Source organism: Quercus robur, chromosome 3 (assembly GCF_932294415.1).
Source record: "Quercus robur chromosome 3, dhQueRobu3.1, whole genome shotgun sequence".
In the NCBI taxonomy this organism is placed as follows: Eukaryota; Viridiplantae; Streptophyta; class Magnoliopsida; order Fagales; family Fagaceae; genus Quercus; species Quercus robur.
This window is the reverse complement of record NC_065536.1, coordinates 7,748,487-7,764,881: the sequence shown is the minus strand read 5'-3', so window position 1 is coordinate 7,764,881 and position 16,395 is coordinate 7,748,487. Positions and strand designations below refer to the sequence as shown.

The window sequence follows — 16,395 nt, the reverse complement described above, 5'->3', positions numbered from 1 at the left end:
TTTTTTTTTTTTCCCTTTTATTTTTCAATGTTAAAATCATTAAATACAAGGCTAAGCAACACATGATTTCAAGTTTTCAACAAAACAAAAACCTCATAATCAATTGTGATTCTTTCCTCCCTTTCCAACCTCTTCTTCATAGGGCCAATTATAGTGTCTTTCATATGGATTCAAAGAAAGTGTCTTCAAGATCCTTTGGAAGCTATATTGTCGATTTACAGATGGTTTTGGGAGGCTGCTTCCTTTGTGAAGGTTTCAACTTTTCAAATTGGCCTCTTCATTGTCCTCGAATGCTCCCATCTCAACTCCTTTCACAAAATGAGCAAATTTAGCATTATGGGATATTTACAAAGGCAAGTATTAAAAAGAGAAATGTTCAATGTTTAGTGAAAGTTTTAAAGGGGAAACATATATTTTAGACTCTAAAATTTAGGGATATAACAAATTAAACTTGTGATTTTATTAAACCCTACAACTTGTTATTTAGGGTTTGTATCTATGTTTGTGATTTTGAAAGGGAAAATCACAAATCTGAAATTTTTGTGTTTGTATTAGGATTTCTATGTTTGTGTTTGTGTTAGGATTTGTTTTTGTATTAGGATTTATGTGTTTGTGTTTGTGTTAGGATTTGTGTTTGTATCAGGATTTCTGTGTTTGTGTTTGTGTTAGGATTTGTGTTTGTGTTTGTGAATTTGAAAGGAAAAATCATAAATCTAAAATTTGTGTTTTTCATTTCTCAATTTGTGTTTATGATTTTGGGCCAAGCATGATGGGACGGGGCCTGCAAGGCCCGATAGGGCAAGTTTGGGGATTTAGAAAAAAAACCCATTTATTAAACAAGGTGGGTTCAGGTAATGGGGGGAGGCCCGCAAGTTGGGTTCGCGCATAAGAAAAACCCGCCCTGAACCTAACCCGTGTGAGAAATTTAAACCGCAGAAACAGAAAAAGACTCAAAATAAGGATACCCAAAAGAAATAAAGAACAGAGAAGACAAAAACCATGGAATATTGGCGTGGTGCATAAACAGCGGGGAGCAAAGAGGCAGATCAAAGTGCTAAAACCGTAATCTTGAAAAGTCCTTCTACAGAAGAAGCAGGGCTTCTGTATCAAAATGAAAATTGTATCCTCAAAGCTATACTCCTAGGGCTTGCTTGGTTTGAGCGAAAAAGGGTGTATTCTGTATTCATTTCAATTTTCATGGGACTTGCCACTAAAAAACTTGTTTGACTATGTATTTGCACTCAATTTTCATTTTCAATATCCAAAAAAAAACGGATTTGAATACAAAAACTGAATACAACTTTTTGGTGTTTTTATTTTCTTGAAAATGAATACAATGGCATTTTCGTAAAAAACCAAATCTGTGGGTCCCTCTAACATTGACTTGTCCCCTCAAAAAACACACAATCTCTCTCTCAATTGTGTTGAATTTTTAATCGAAAAATATAAAGTGAAAAAACAAAGTAAAAACTAGACTAGAAAATAATGACAAACATGAAATGGGTTGGGTAGAGAAAATGAATACAAGATTTGAGAAAAAAAAAGAGTTTAAAAAATGAAAAGAGAAAATGAATTCACCCCCAATGATAACCATACAGGGCCTTAATTCCTTTTAAAACCAAAATTAACAATCCAAAAAACCATTTTATACTTATTTACATTTTACAAAAAGATTCTAAAGAAAAAAAAATATATATATATATATATATAAAAGGTTAGGGTATTTTAGAGAGTTTAAGAATTTGTGTGAGAATATTTTAATATACAAAATGATGAAACCTAAATAGAGAGTCTTGTTATTAGTATAATATATATAGTAGGGGTAAAAAGAAAGGCACACCCCTAATTTGGGCTTGGCCCATCTGAATCCAGTTGGTCCTATTGTCATCCACCTTAGCTTGGTGAAACATGGTCAGAGATGCCTCACCTCGGAAGGTCCCGCCGATGATAACTGGCCTCACCGAGGACATGTGTTAATATGGGGACAAACATCTTGCTGAGCACAAAATTGGCATTAAGAACAAGTTACTAAATGATCTTTACAATGTCATAATTTCATGCCCCACCTTTGATAAATAATTTGACAAGCATGAATAGTACTGTAGACACAAAGAACCACTTAAGCCCTGAAGGTGGTAGGGCCCACACGCGTGTGGAATATTCTGCCATCATAAGGGCTCCACTAAGAGTTTGTTATAAAAGGAGGAAGGAAAACCAAATAAGGGGCTAGAATGAAAATTGGGAGAAGGATACACGAGAGAAAAGTGAGAACACAGTCTAGGGATCAGAGAAATCTTGCTCAGATTTCAAATAGGGAAATCGGTTACTCAGCTGCTTGAAAGCCTTCTCGACTAGGCTTGATTCGAAGTAGCCTAATAGTAAAATAGAACTAGGGTGTTGTCCATCATAGCATAAATTGCATTAGAGATCTCCCATAATGGACTAAACCTAACCAAGAATACAAATAAATTGGCGGCTTGAGCCCATTCAACTTAGGGTTGTTAGGAAAATGCCACCACAATATATATATATATATATATATATAACTATTATGAGTCAGGTTAATGTATGCCCTTATGGCACATATTTACCATCAATTTTAGGAATCATTTTATAGGAAATTAAAAAGGCTGACAAAAAAGTTGATCACTTTTTCATTTTTTCATAAAAAGTTTCACAAAATGGTTTACATTGCACGCATTAGTAAAATTCATATATTATATTCACAGAATATTTGTTCATAAATAATAATAATCATGTTTTGGGTCGAAGCTACTTTTTATTCAGTCAACTCATAATAACCATAATAATAATCGTGTTTTGGGACGAAGTTTGATTTTATTTAGCCAACTCAAAATTACCACTGTAAGGTCAAAGAGACCGATTAAACAGTGTGGTTGTGTGGTCATATGTAATTCAATCCCGCGCTAAAATATTCCATTTACTTTTTATAGATCAACTTTCAAAATAGGTAGTTGAACTTAGAACCAATCACATCCAACCTTTTTTCTATATAACCATAGTCCAATAGCTACAAGTTTCACAAAAACACCCAAAAAAAAAAAAAAAGTACTATCGCTACATTGACTTTACCTTTTTAAAAAAATAAAATTTATCTGAAAAGAAAACATTATAGTGAAAACATGAATCCCATTTCAAGCCTCGTCTTTGTGCTTCTTTTGACTGTCTTTCCAACCCAAATTTTTTGCCAGAACTTGATTGCACAAGCTTGTGGTTACACTTCGTACAAGCCACTGTGCCTAAGCACTCTTCAATCGGACTCTGAGGCCAAATCAGCAAAAGATCTCCTGACTATAGCCAAAGTTGCACTAAAACATGCAGGGACTAAAGCTCAAGCAGTAAATGCGGAAGTCAAAAAACAGCAAGGTTCAGCAACGGACGAGGGCTTGAAGCAAGCCCTATCTGATTGCGCTGAGAACTATGGAGATGCAATTGATCAAATTCAGTCCTCGACCACTGCCTTGGGATCTAAGAAATATAATGATGTTAATACATGGGTCTCAGCTGCCATGAACGATGCAGACTCGTGTAACCAAAGTTTCGAAGATCAATCCGTCAAGTCTCCAATAACTTCTTCAAGTACCACATTTAGTCAGCTATGCAGCAATGTGTTAGCCATTACCAATCACCTCTAAGCCTTGATTCAATGTTGGCATAAATAAATTTTCCAACTATCAAGTTGGTGCTCATCTACTTCTATGTTGTCCTGGACGCGCAAAGGTTGCCAACCTATAAAATTTCCATATTCTATAAAGTATCAATAACATCTACAAGTTTGTACTAGGAAATGATTTATAATCGATACCATACATCTTATTATTATCTTATTTCATGTTTTTTTTTTCATTGGATCATAGCACAAGCAATGCATGTTTCTTAAGGCTTTAACACAATCAATATTAGCTGCAATAGTATGCACGTTAATTCTTAGGTCTAATAGCGTAAACATTACAGAATAGAAAAAAAAAATGAAGAAATTAATGCAGAGTCTCAAAGAAAAAGAAAAAGGAGTCCAAAAGGTTGGTGCACCAGTGACTGACCACCAGTAACATTAGTGGCCACAACATCCACCTATTTCCAATATTTTTTTTCTCTTATTTTTAACTATTTTCTCCTTATTAAATTCTCACCTTACAATTCCAATTCCTTCAATATACCTCCCACTTTTAATGGACTCTCTCTCTCTCTCTCTCTCTCTGGATTTTTAATTATTTATTACTTTTCTAATTTAGGTTGATAAATTTTTGTATTGAACTCTACTTCGGGTTGATGCGATTTGATTGTGTTTTAATATGTTATCTTTTTTCTTTTCATTTCTTCGATTGATAGATGTTAACTTATGACATTATGTAATGATATAATGTTATTCTGTTACGTCGCATTACTTGGATAATTTGGTGTTGACAACTATACATTTTCTTTTGTATTCTTTTATAAAAATTTGCAATTTTTCTTGTGTTCTCTCCTTAAAAAAGTTATTATTCTCTCTCTCTCTCTCTCTCTCTCTCTCTCTCTCTCTCTATTATTATTATTCTTTCATGCAACTCTACTTTAGATTGATATTTTTTGTGTTCCTTATATATCTACATTAGGTTAATACAATTTGGTGTTGTGTTTTTTGAGTTTCTCATCACATATACTTTCTCTACCTCTTATAATTTTGGTTTTAGTTAATTCTTAGATATTGTGTAAGTAAGAATTTAAGTTTATATCAAAATACAATTTACATGGCTATGTATTTAAATGTGCTTATCAATTATTTGAGTAATATCAATTAAAAATTTGTGACAAGATTTGATTTTCATAATAATCTTCTTAAGAGAAGGAGAAATTTGGTCAATTAATTTGAAGCATTAAAAAGTTTTCTTTTTAGAACTGAAACTTGAAAAAGGTTAATTGTATAAAAAAATATAGAGAAAAATGTAACACATACATATCTATATATAATATAAAAGCTAAATGTTTGACTTTTTGTTGACCACTTCTCATTGCGCCACATGCCTACATAAATTAATGCCACGTATACATTTGAAAACACCGAACAATTATGCTTTTTTTATTTTTCAATAGGCACATTTTCAGTCAATAGACATTTTTTCATTCAATAGGCACATTTTTTAAACAAATGATACCTTTTTATTCAATAGTTAGATACCTTTTCATTCAATAGGCACATGAGACACAACAAAAAACTATCATTGAGAACAAGAATGTTCAAAAAAAATTATTCACCAACAAATAGATTAGGGCAACAACAACAAAAAAGAAAGAAGGTAGTAAAGATTGAGGATTCAAGGTGATCTTACCAAGGAAATTTAATACATATCCCAATCTTACCAAGGATTCTAGGTGTGTAAACTTACTAATAAAACAAAATTAGACCAATTGTAAAATATTTAATTTGAACTATACATGTGGATTCCAGTTGGCCCAACTAATAAACTTTCTTACGGTTGAGTAAGAGATTTGAGATTCAATTCCCGCCTACACCAAAAACCGATTGTTGTCCTAGTCTAATGGTAAAGTGCTATCATCAGAAGCGAACGTTATAGATTGAAACTCTCTCAAAAAAAATTGAACCATACCTAAATGAAAATTTCAGATAGTGTGTAATGTGTCCCGTGTTGTATACCTTGATGTGAGGTTAGCAAGATTGGAGGAAAGATCAAGACATGTCTAGATCAATGATGAAACTCTTGGTGATTCCTGTCATGCCCGCGCTGGAACTAAACTATTTGTGATGTACCCAAATGATACCATCGTTTGTTACAAGGTTGGTGATATTGACCTTTTATATTTCAATGAGAATGAATTTCTAGAATAGTATGGGGCATTCAATTTCAGTATTCATTGCAAAAATTCTTTATTTTCCAAAACATTTGGTTTCTGATGGGACTAAAGCTTAGGGAAGAGAGCAAGAAATCTGAGAAGAAATACATCTGTAAGGAGTTTAAAGAAATCATTCAGTATTATTGTTGGTATCGTTGGTGTGGCTTGATTTCTGAAATAAATAAATAAATAAAATAAAAAAATAAAAAATTAACTACTCATAATGTTGGGAATTTAAAGGAGTAATATAATGAAATAACAAAATAATCCAGTAAACAAACATAAAATTTGATTGACTTAGAGGCACAACTGAATGCTATCCTTACATAATATTTTCCCCCACATAAGAGTTGCTAAAAGGTTATTACAAATTTGTCCTCGGGATACAACTAAATTTATTGAATTCTACAAATAGAAATTTTGGAGAAGACTTACAGGTTTCTAGCATTTCTAAAAAAGATAAAACAGAAGAAGTTAAAAAGAAGGTAAAAAATGAATATGAACCACTATTTATACCCAAAGGATTATGACCCTTCAATAGGCACATTTTCATTCAATATGCACATTTTTAGTTAATAAGCATATTTTCATTCAATAGACATTTTTTCGGTCAATAGACATATTTTTATTCAATAGGCACTTTTTCGGCCAATTGGCACCTTTAATATATATCCAATATGAAGGGTTATGACCTTTCAATAGGCACTTTTTAGTATATCTAATATGAAGGGTTATGACATTTCAATAGGCACTTTTTGGTTTATTCAATTTGAAGAGTTATGCAAAGGCACCTTTTGGTAATATATATTACAACCTATCTTGTATATACCTATACATACAACCAAGGGAATTAATACCGTACCAGAGGCCATTTCGGTTTGGTTATGGGAACAAAATATTTCGATACCGGTTCGTATTGGTGTACCGTTCGGAGTTACCACTATTACATATATATATATATATATATATATTTTTTTTTTTATTTATTTAATAATTCTCTTAGAGCATATACCTTCTATGTTGTTTAGGACTTAGAGAATTTGTTAATACATTTTAAGAATTTGTTAATACAAGAAAGAGCAATGTTCCCCATTGTATTCCTTACAATCTAGTGAAAAAAAATCTCTTTGCGTTGTAAGTAATTCTATGTTTTGCAGTGATTCTTTATGGTAAGCAATGAGTTAACATTGGTTCCAAGAAAGTTATATTTGGTAAAAGTATTCTTAAGCCAAAGTTTCACCATTTTAAGAAATATGCTTTTAGATCTTTATTTTTATGTTTTTGTTATATTTTTTGTGTTTTCAATAGTTAAAGTATAGAGGTGAGTTACGAAAGCTTAACAGGGTGAACCTCGAGTAGGCAAAATTCCAACTTTTAAACCACATGTAAACAACATAAATTTCGGCCAAACCACAAGTGAGTAAGTTGTAATTTGCCATTTTTTTAAGTTCATGCATTTTTGCTTACTACTCAAACTAAAAAATTATGTTTTTTTTTTTTTTTTAGTTCGAATCAAGCTTACCGATTTCAAATAGGGAAATCGGTTACTCAGCTGCTTGAAAGCCTTCTCGACTAGGCTTGATTCGAAGTAGCCTAATAGTAAAATAGAACTAGGGTGTTGTCCATCATAGCATTAATTGCATTAGAGATCTCCCATAATGGACTAAACCTAACCAAGAATACAAATAAATTGGCGGCTTGAGCCCATTCAACTTAGGGTTGTTAGGAAAATGCCACCACAATATATATATATATATATATATATATAACTATTATGAGTGAGGTTAATGTATGCCCTTATGGCACATATTCACCATCCATTTTAGGAATCCTTTTATAGGAAATTAAAAAGGCTAACAAAAAAGTTGATCACTTTTTTATTTTTTCATAAAAAGTTTCAAAAAATGGTTTACATTGCACGCATTAGTAAAATTCATATATTATATTCACAGAATATTTGTTCATAAATAATAATCGTGTTTTGGGTCGAAGTTACTTTTTATTCAACCAACTCATAATAACCACTGTAAGGTCAAAGAGACCGATTAAATAGTGTGGTTGTGTGGTCATATGTAATTCAATCCCGCGCTAAAATATTTCATTTACTTTTTATAGATCAACTTTCAAAATAGGTAGTTGAACTTAGAACCGATCACATCCCAACTTTTTTCTATATAAATATAGTCCAATAGCTACAAGTTTCTCAAAAACACCCAAAAAAAAAAGTACTGTCGCTACATTGACTTTACCTATTTAAAAAAATAAAATTTATCTGAAAAGAAAACATTATAGTGAAAACATGAATCCCATTTCAAGCCTCGTCTTTGTGCTTCTTTTGACTGTCTTTCCAACCCAAATTTTTTGCCAGGACTTGATTGCGCAAGCTTGTGGTTACACTTCGTACAAGCCACTGTGCCTAAGCACTCTTCAATCGGACTCTGAGGCCAAATCAGCAAAAGATCTCCTGACTATAGCCAAAGTTGCACTAAAACATGCAGGGACTAAAGCTCAAGCAGTAAATGCGGAAGTCAAAAAACAGCAAGGTTCAGCAACGGACGAGGGCTTGAAGCAAGCCCTATCTGATTGTGCTGAGAACTATGGAGATGCAATTGATCAAATTCAATCCTCGACCGGTGCCTTGGGATCTAAGAAATATAATGATGTTAATACATGGGTCTCAGCTGCCATGAACGATGCAGACTCGTGTAACCAAAGTTTCGAAGATCAATCCGTCAAGTCTCCAATAACTTCTTCAAGTACCACATTTAGTCAGCTATGCAGCAATGTGTTAGCCATTACCAATCACCTCTAAGCCTTGATTCAATGTTGGCATAAATAAATTTTCCAACTATCAAGTTGGTGCTCATCTACTTCCGTGTTGTCCTGGACGCGCAGAGGTTGCCAACCTATAAAATTTCCATATTCTATAAAGTATCAATAACATCTACTAGTTTGTACTAGGAAATGATTTATAATTGATACCATACATCTTATTATTATCTTATTTTATGTTTTTTTTTTTCATTGGATCATAGCACAAGCAATGCATGCTTCTTAAGGCTTTAACACAATCAATATTAGCTGCAATAGTATGCATGTTAATTCTTAGGTCTAATAGCGTAAACATTAAAGAATAGAAAAAAAAATGAAGAAATTAATGCAAAGTCACAAAAAAAAGAAAAAGGAGTCCAAATGGTTGGTGCACTAGTGACTAACCACCAGTAACATTAGTGGCCACAACATCCACCTATTTCCAATATTTTTTTCTCTTATTTTTAACTATTTTCTCCTTATTAAATTCTCACCTTACAATTCCAATTCCTTTAATATACCTCCCACTTTTAATGGACTCTCTCTCTCTCTCTCTCTCTTTCTCTCTCTCTCTCTGGATTTTTAATTATTTATTACTTTTCTAATTTAGGTTGATAAATTTTTGTATTGAACTCTACTTCGGGTTGATGCGATTTGATTGTGTTTTAATTTGTTATCTTTTTTCTTTTCATTTCTTCGATTGATAGATGTTAACTTATGACATTATGTAATGATATAATGTTATTCTGTTACGTCACATTACTTGGATAATTTGGTGTTTATAACTATACATTTTCTTTTGTATTCTTTTATAAAAATTTGCAATTTCTCTTGTGTTCTCTCCTTAAAAAAGTTATCTCTCTCTCTCTCTCTCTCTCTCTCTCTCTCTCTCTCTCTCTCTCTCTCTTATTATTATTCTTTCTTGCAACTCTACTTTAGATTGATATTTTTTGTGTTTATTATATATCTACATTAGGTTAATACAATTTGGTGTTGTGTTTTTTGAGTTTCTCATCACATGTACTTTCTCTACCTCTTATAATTTTGGTTTTAGTTAATTCTTAGATATTGTGTAAGTAAGAATTTAAGTTTATATCAAAATATAATTTACATGGCTATATATTTAAATGTGCTTATCAATTATTTGAGTAATATCAATTAAAAATTTGTGATAAGATTTGATTATCATAATAATCTTCTTAAGAGAATGAGAAGTTTGATCAATTAATTTGAAGCTTTAAAAAGTTTTCTTTTCAGAACTGAAACTTTAAAAAGGTTAATTGTATAAAAAAAATATAGAGAAAAATGTAACACATCTATATCTATATATAATATAAAAGCTAGATGTTTGACTTTTTGTTGACCACTTCTTATTGCGCCACGTGCTTACATAAATTAATGCCACGTATACATTTGAAAACACCGAACAATTATGCTTTTTAATTTTTGAATAGGCACATTTTCAGTCAATAGACATTTTTTCATTCAATAGGCACATTTTTTAATCAAATGACACCTTTTTATTCAATAGTTAGATACCTTTTCATTCAATAGGCACATGAGACACAACAAAAAATTATCATTGAGAACAAGAATGTTCGAAAACCATGAAAACAAAGACCAAAAATTATTCACCAACAAATAGATTAGGGCAACAACAACAAAAAAGAAAGAAGGTAGTAAAGATTGAGGATTCAAGGTGATCTTACCAAGGAAATTTAATACATATCCTAATCTTACCAAGGATTCAAGGTGTGTAAACTTACTAATAAAACAAAATTAGGCCTATTGTAAAATATTTAATTTGAACCATACATGTGGATTCCAGTTGGCTCAATTAATAAAGTCTCTTATGGTTGAGTAAGAGATCTGAGATTCAATTCCCACCTACACCAAAGACCGATTGGTGTCTTAGTCTAATGGTAAAGAGCTATCATCAGAAGCGAGCATTATAGGTTGAAACTCTCTCAAAAAAAATTGAACTATACCTAAATGAAAATTTTAGATAGTGTGTAATGTGTCCCGTGTTGTATACCTTGATGTGAGGTTAGCAAGATTGGAGGAAAGATCAAGACATGTCTAGATCAATGATGAAACTCTTGGTGATTCCTGTCATGCCCGCGCTGGAACTAAACTATTTGTGATGTACCCAAATGATACCATCGTTTGTTACAAGGTTGGTGATATTGACCTTTTATATTTCAATGAGAATGAATTTCTGGAATAGTATGGGGCATTCAATTTCAGTATTCATTGCAAAAATTCTTTATTTTCCAAAACATTTGGTTTTTGATGGGACTAAAGCTTAGGGAAGAGAACAAGAAATCTAAGAAGAAATACATCCGTAAGGAGTTTAAAGAAATCATGCAATATTATTGTTGGTATCGTTGGTGTGGCTTGATTTCTGAAATAAATAAATAAATAATTAATTAATTAATTAATTAACTACTCAAAATGTTGGGAATTTAAAGGAGTAATATAATGAAATAACAAAATGATCCAGTAGACAAACATAAAATTTGATTGACTTAGAGGCACAATTGAATGCTATCCTTACATAATATTTGCCACCACACAAGAGTTGCTAAAAGGTTATTACAAATTTGTCCTCGGGATACAATTAAATTTATTGGATTCTACAAATAGGAATTTTGGAGAAGACTCACAGGTTTCTAGCATTTCTAAAAAAGATAAAAGAGAAGAAGTTAAGAAGAAGGTAAAAAATGAATATGAACCACTATTTATACCCAAAGGATTATGACCCTTCAATAGGCACATTTTCATTCAATATGTACACTTTTAGTCAATAAGCATATTTTCATTCAATAGACATTTTTTCGGTCAATAGACACATTTTTATTCAATAGGCACCTTTTCGGCCAATTGGCACCTTTAATATATATCCAATATGAAGGGTTATGACCTTTCAATAGGTACTTTTTAGTATATCTAATATGAAGGGTTATGACATTTCAATAGACACTTTTTGGTTTATTCAATTTGAAGAGTTATGCAAAGGCACCTTTTGGTAATATATATTACAACCCATCTTGTATATACCTATACATACAACCAAGGGAATCAATACCGTACCGGAGGCCATTTCGGTTTGGTTATGGGAACAGAATATTTCGATACCGGTTCGTATTGGTGTACCATTCGGAGTTACCACTATTACATATATATATATATATATATATATTTATTTATTTAATAATTCTCTTAGAGCATATACCTTCTATGTTGTTTAGGACTTAGAGAATTTGTTAATACATTTTAAGAATTTGTTAATACAAGAAAGAGCAATGTTCCCCATTGTATTCCTTACAATCTAGTGAAAAAAATCTCTTTGCGTTGTAAGTAATTCTATGTTTTGCAGTGATTCTTTATGGTAAGCAATGAGTTAACATTGGTTCCAAGAAAGTTATATTTGGTAAAAGTATTCTTAAGCCAAAGTTTCACCATTTTAAGAAATATGCTTTTAGATCTTTATTTTTATGTTTTTGTTATATTTTTTGTGTTTTTAATAGTTAAAGTATAGAGGTGAGTTACGAAAGCTTAACAGAGTGAATCTCGAGTTGGCAAAATGCCAACTTTTAAACCACATGTAAGCAACTTAAATTTCGGCCAAACCACAGGTGAGTAAGTTGTAATTTGCCATTTTTTTAAGTTCATGCATTTTTGCTTACTACTTAAACTAAAAAATTATGGTTTTTTTTTTTTTCCTGAAACTCATCCAGTAACTATTCCTGTGCATTGCATCATTTCTAAGTTTTCCACCAAACAAAAACCTCATAATCAATTGTGATTCCTTTCTCCCTTTCCAACATCTTGTTTATAGGGCCTACACATGATTTCTAAGTTTTCCACAAAACAAAAACCTCATAATCAGTTGTGATTCATTTCTCACTTTCCCACATCTTCTTCATAGGGCCAACTAGAGTGTCTTTCATATGGATTTCTAAGTTAGTGTCTTCAAGATCCTTTGGAAGCTATATTGTTGATTTACAGATGGTTTTGGGAGGCTGCTTCCTTTGTGGAGGTTTCGACTTTTCATATTGGCCTCTTCATTGTCCTCGAATGCTCCTTTCACAAAATGGGCAAAGCCCTCTTCTTCCATCATTTCCAATGATTTTGTTGAAATGGACTTCTTGATGTAGATTGCATATATGATCAGCTGGATTGACCCCAACACAAAGCCAGTAGCATTTGGTACCTAAAATTGTTTGAATAAAGTATAAATATTGCATTCTGGGATATCTACAAAGATAGGTATTAAAAAGAGAAATGTCTAATGTTTAATGAAAGTTTTAAAAGGGAAACATATATTTAAAACTCTAAAATATAGGGATATAACAAATTAAACTTGTAATTTTATTAAACCCTACTTTTAAAATAATAAATTAAATTCTCAACCTAAATTAAACCAAAAATAAAAATATATTCAACTTAAATGACTAAATTTGAATTTATTATTATTTGAAACATCAAGGCTTAATTTCTTAATTTTGAAACTATAGAATTTCATATGTTACTTTTTAAAATTTTATAATTTAATTTTGATTGTTAGTTTTGAAACGGTAGAATTTAATTTTTTTACTTTAAAAAAAAAAATTGGAAGTTATATGATTTAATTTCACACATAAACTATAGAGTTTTAAGTTTTAAAAGTACCATTCCAAGAAGGAAGAAAAAAAAAAAAAAAAATCTAGATAAAACACCTTGTCTTTGTTGGGCTACATAGCATGAGCTATGTAGGACCATTTAAGGATTTAAACCCAACCCAACCAGATTTTGCAAGTTACAATTATCCCGGTTTAGTTGCATGGTTTTTATTATGCAATTCGGCCACATATTCTGGGCCCAGAATCTTCCTTCACATTGTCCTTATATGGACGTTATGCCCCCATTGATACTAGTGCTCTTCACTTAGGCTATGGAAGCTTTGGCTCACATTTAGGGTCTGTTTGGATGTTATTTATTTTGTTGAAAATATTATAAATAAAGTAAAAGTTAGTTGAAATAATACAATGAGGCTCATGAATAGTACCAAAAAGTGTAATATGACCCTTAAATAATAGGAAAAATAAACTAAATAGTAAAATAATTTATAATTTTCATCCAAATCCAAATGCATATTAATTGTACCAATTGCCAACTTTGTAAGGGAAATTTGGTGTTTAGTCTAATTCTAGCTCCACTTTTTATTTATTCCTTTCGGCATGGTTAATCAAAATTTGTTACTGCTTCAAATTTATATGCCATAGTGCTTAAGTACTAGAATTTTTAGCACCATTACTCTAAGAAGATGAATGAGAAAACTCACTACAATATAGAAGTCTTTGACAAGCACCATATAAATAGACCAAATACCAGCGTTAAAGAATAGAAAAAATGAGAGAAAAAATGGCATGTATTCCACACTCTTGGTCTTTATCGCTATTCCATGTAGGACAAAGTTAAAATAACATCAAATAAAGACTCACCAACAAAAAAAAAACAAAAAAAATCAAAGAAAGTGAAACGATTTTTTTTTTAGGACAATACCCTTTCCACATTAAAAAATAAAAACCTTGGATAATCAATTCTTTATATAATTGATTAATGCACTTTTCTTTTATTCTTTATAGACCATGCTCCTTGAAAAGTGTATTTCTTTACTAAAAGAGTGAAATGGCCCAGTGCCATGTGAGATCCACATACAACAAGTGGCATCATCACCGTGTGAAGAAGTATCATGCAAATAATGTTACTTGCCAGAACAAAAAAAAAAATTATAATAATAATTATATCAATTTTTTCTTGAGAAGTGGCTATTTTTTACTAATTAAGTACATGGTCTGTGAAGGGAATTAAAGATCTTAACATAATTGATAGAGGTGGTGCATACATGCCTATGGTTAATACAACATATAAAATTCCAAAAACGGTAAGTTGGACACTTCCAGGGATTGCTAGAAGAGTTACTGCAATTACGTACCCAAGAAATCCCACATTCAATTAGGCCACCAGCTTTGCCGTCTTGTCCTGCATTCACACCTGTGCTTTATTGAACAATAAATTACTAAGAATTGATGTTCATTTGCATACAATACATTAGTTATATTAGACATATTTTCTTTGTTTTTGTATTTTACTTTTTAATCAAGAAAATAGTCTATCATGGTTTTAAAAGAGAAAACAGTATTTCATGACACACACACAAAGCCTAAATTGGCAAAAGGCCAACTTCAATTGAAAGAAATTCTATAATTAATAAAAAGGTGGAAGATAGTGATAAACAATTATACAATTAATATATATGATATAACAAGAAGGTTAAATTGCAAATTACACCTTTAAAGTTTGGGGTAATTGGATTTTACACCTTGAAGTTTCAGAATTTAGATTTTACCCCCTAACGTTTGGGGTATTTGGAATTTACACCTTGGTATTTTAAAATTTGGATTTTACCCCCTAACGTTTAGGGGTGTTTGGAATTTACATCCTCATGTTTTAGAATTTGGATTTTACCCTCTAAATTTTGGAGGTGTTTGGATTTTACTCCCTATAGTTTGTGGATGTTTGAATTTTACACTCTAAAGTTTCATAATTTAGGGGGTGTAAAATCCAAGCACTCCTAAACTTTAAAGGATAAAATCAAAATTTTGAAACATTAAGGTATAAAATCCAAACACCGTAAACTTCAGGGGGTAAAATCCAAATTCTGAAACTTCAGGGTATAAAATTCAAACACTCTCAAACTTTAGGAGTGCAATTTGCAATTTACCCTAACAAGAATGAGTTAGGTTCCAGAATAAACCTTTCATTATTGAGTTAATTTATTCATTGACATAAATAAAATAAGAATTAAAAAAATTAATGATTTAATTCATTAATATGGTTAAATATTTATATTTTCAAGATTAGCTTCTTAATTTTTTTTTTTTTTTTTTTTTGAGCATTTATAAAAGTAGTTGACATGATAGCAAAGAAACATTTATATCACCTTCTTATCCTGAGGAGCATAGATGAGAGAGAGTGACATGTACATGAATGAATTGAAAGACAGTAACATCTCCATTGACCGTGGTTACAAGTAAACCATCTGGATTAAGAAGTCCATATAAGGTCCATAAACTTGTGATTAGTAGAGTAGTTATATATGGAATGCTTTTATAATTCTCAGTTGATTTCTTCTTCACCACCTACCAAAATGTCTTTCTCGAAAAAAGAAACATAACTGATATTACATACTTAGATGGGAAGTGAGTGTATTTGTAGGGGCTTTGCTGAATTGCTTATTTGTAGAAAAGAAGGGGTAATTATTTTTTCTTTTTTGGTTAAGGCTTGCCAAACACACTCAGAGCAACTACTTAATTGATGCCCAGTCTGAACTTGGCAATGAGTTCTATGCTTGACTACAGTTAAAGATTGAGCAGGATAAACTGGTGATTATGTTCATGGGCTTTGTTGGAGAAACAAAAGATTCAATTCCGATGACAAGTACATGATATCTTGTAGTCATATTTGGACACTCCACACGAATTTATAATCTGAAGTTGAGTTACAAGAAATAAAACAAGCTCTAGAAATGGTGTTTTGATCGGTAATAAGGGTACAATCATAAAAATCTAACACACATCCATGTCAAAAATTAAGAGATATATGGATCATACGTTGAAACTATTTTTTTTTTTTTTTTTATAATTGCAAACTAATTTCAATTGAGTGATAGACCAATGCAATGATTTA

General features: G+C 31.4%; 1 pseudogene; it reads right to left on the bottom strand.

The window, feature by feature from the left end:
• Nucleotides 1-99: 99 nt before the first annotated feature.
• LOC126719179 (bidirectional sugar transporter SWEET16-like) lies at nt 100-16,168 on the bottom strand (annotated as a pseudogene).
• Between the last annotated feature and the right edge of the window lie 227 nt (nt 16,169-16,395).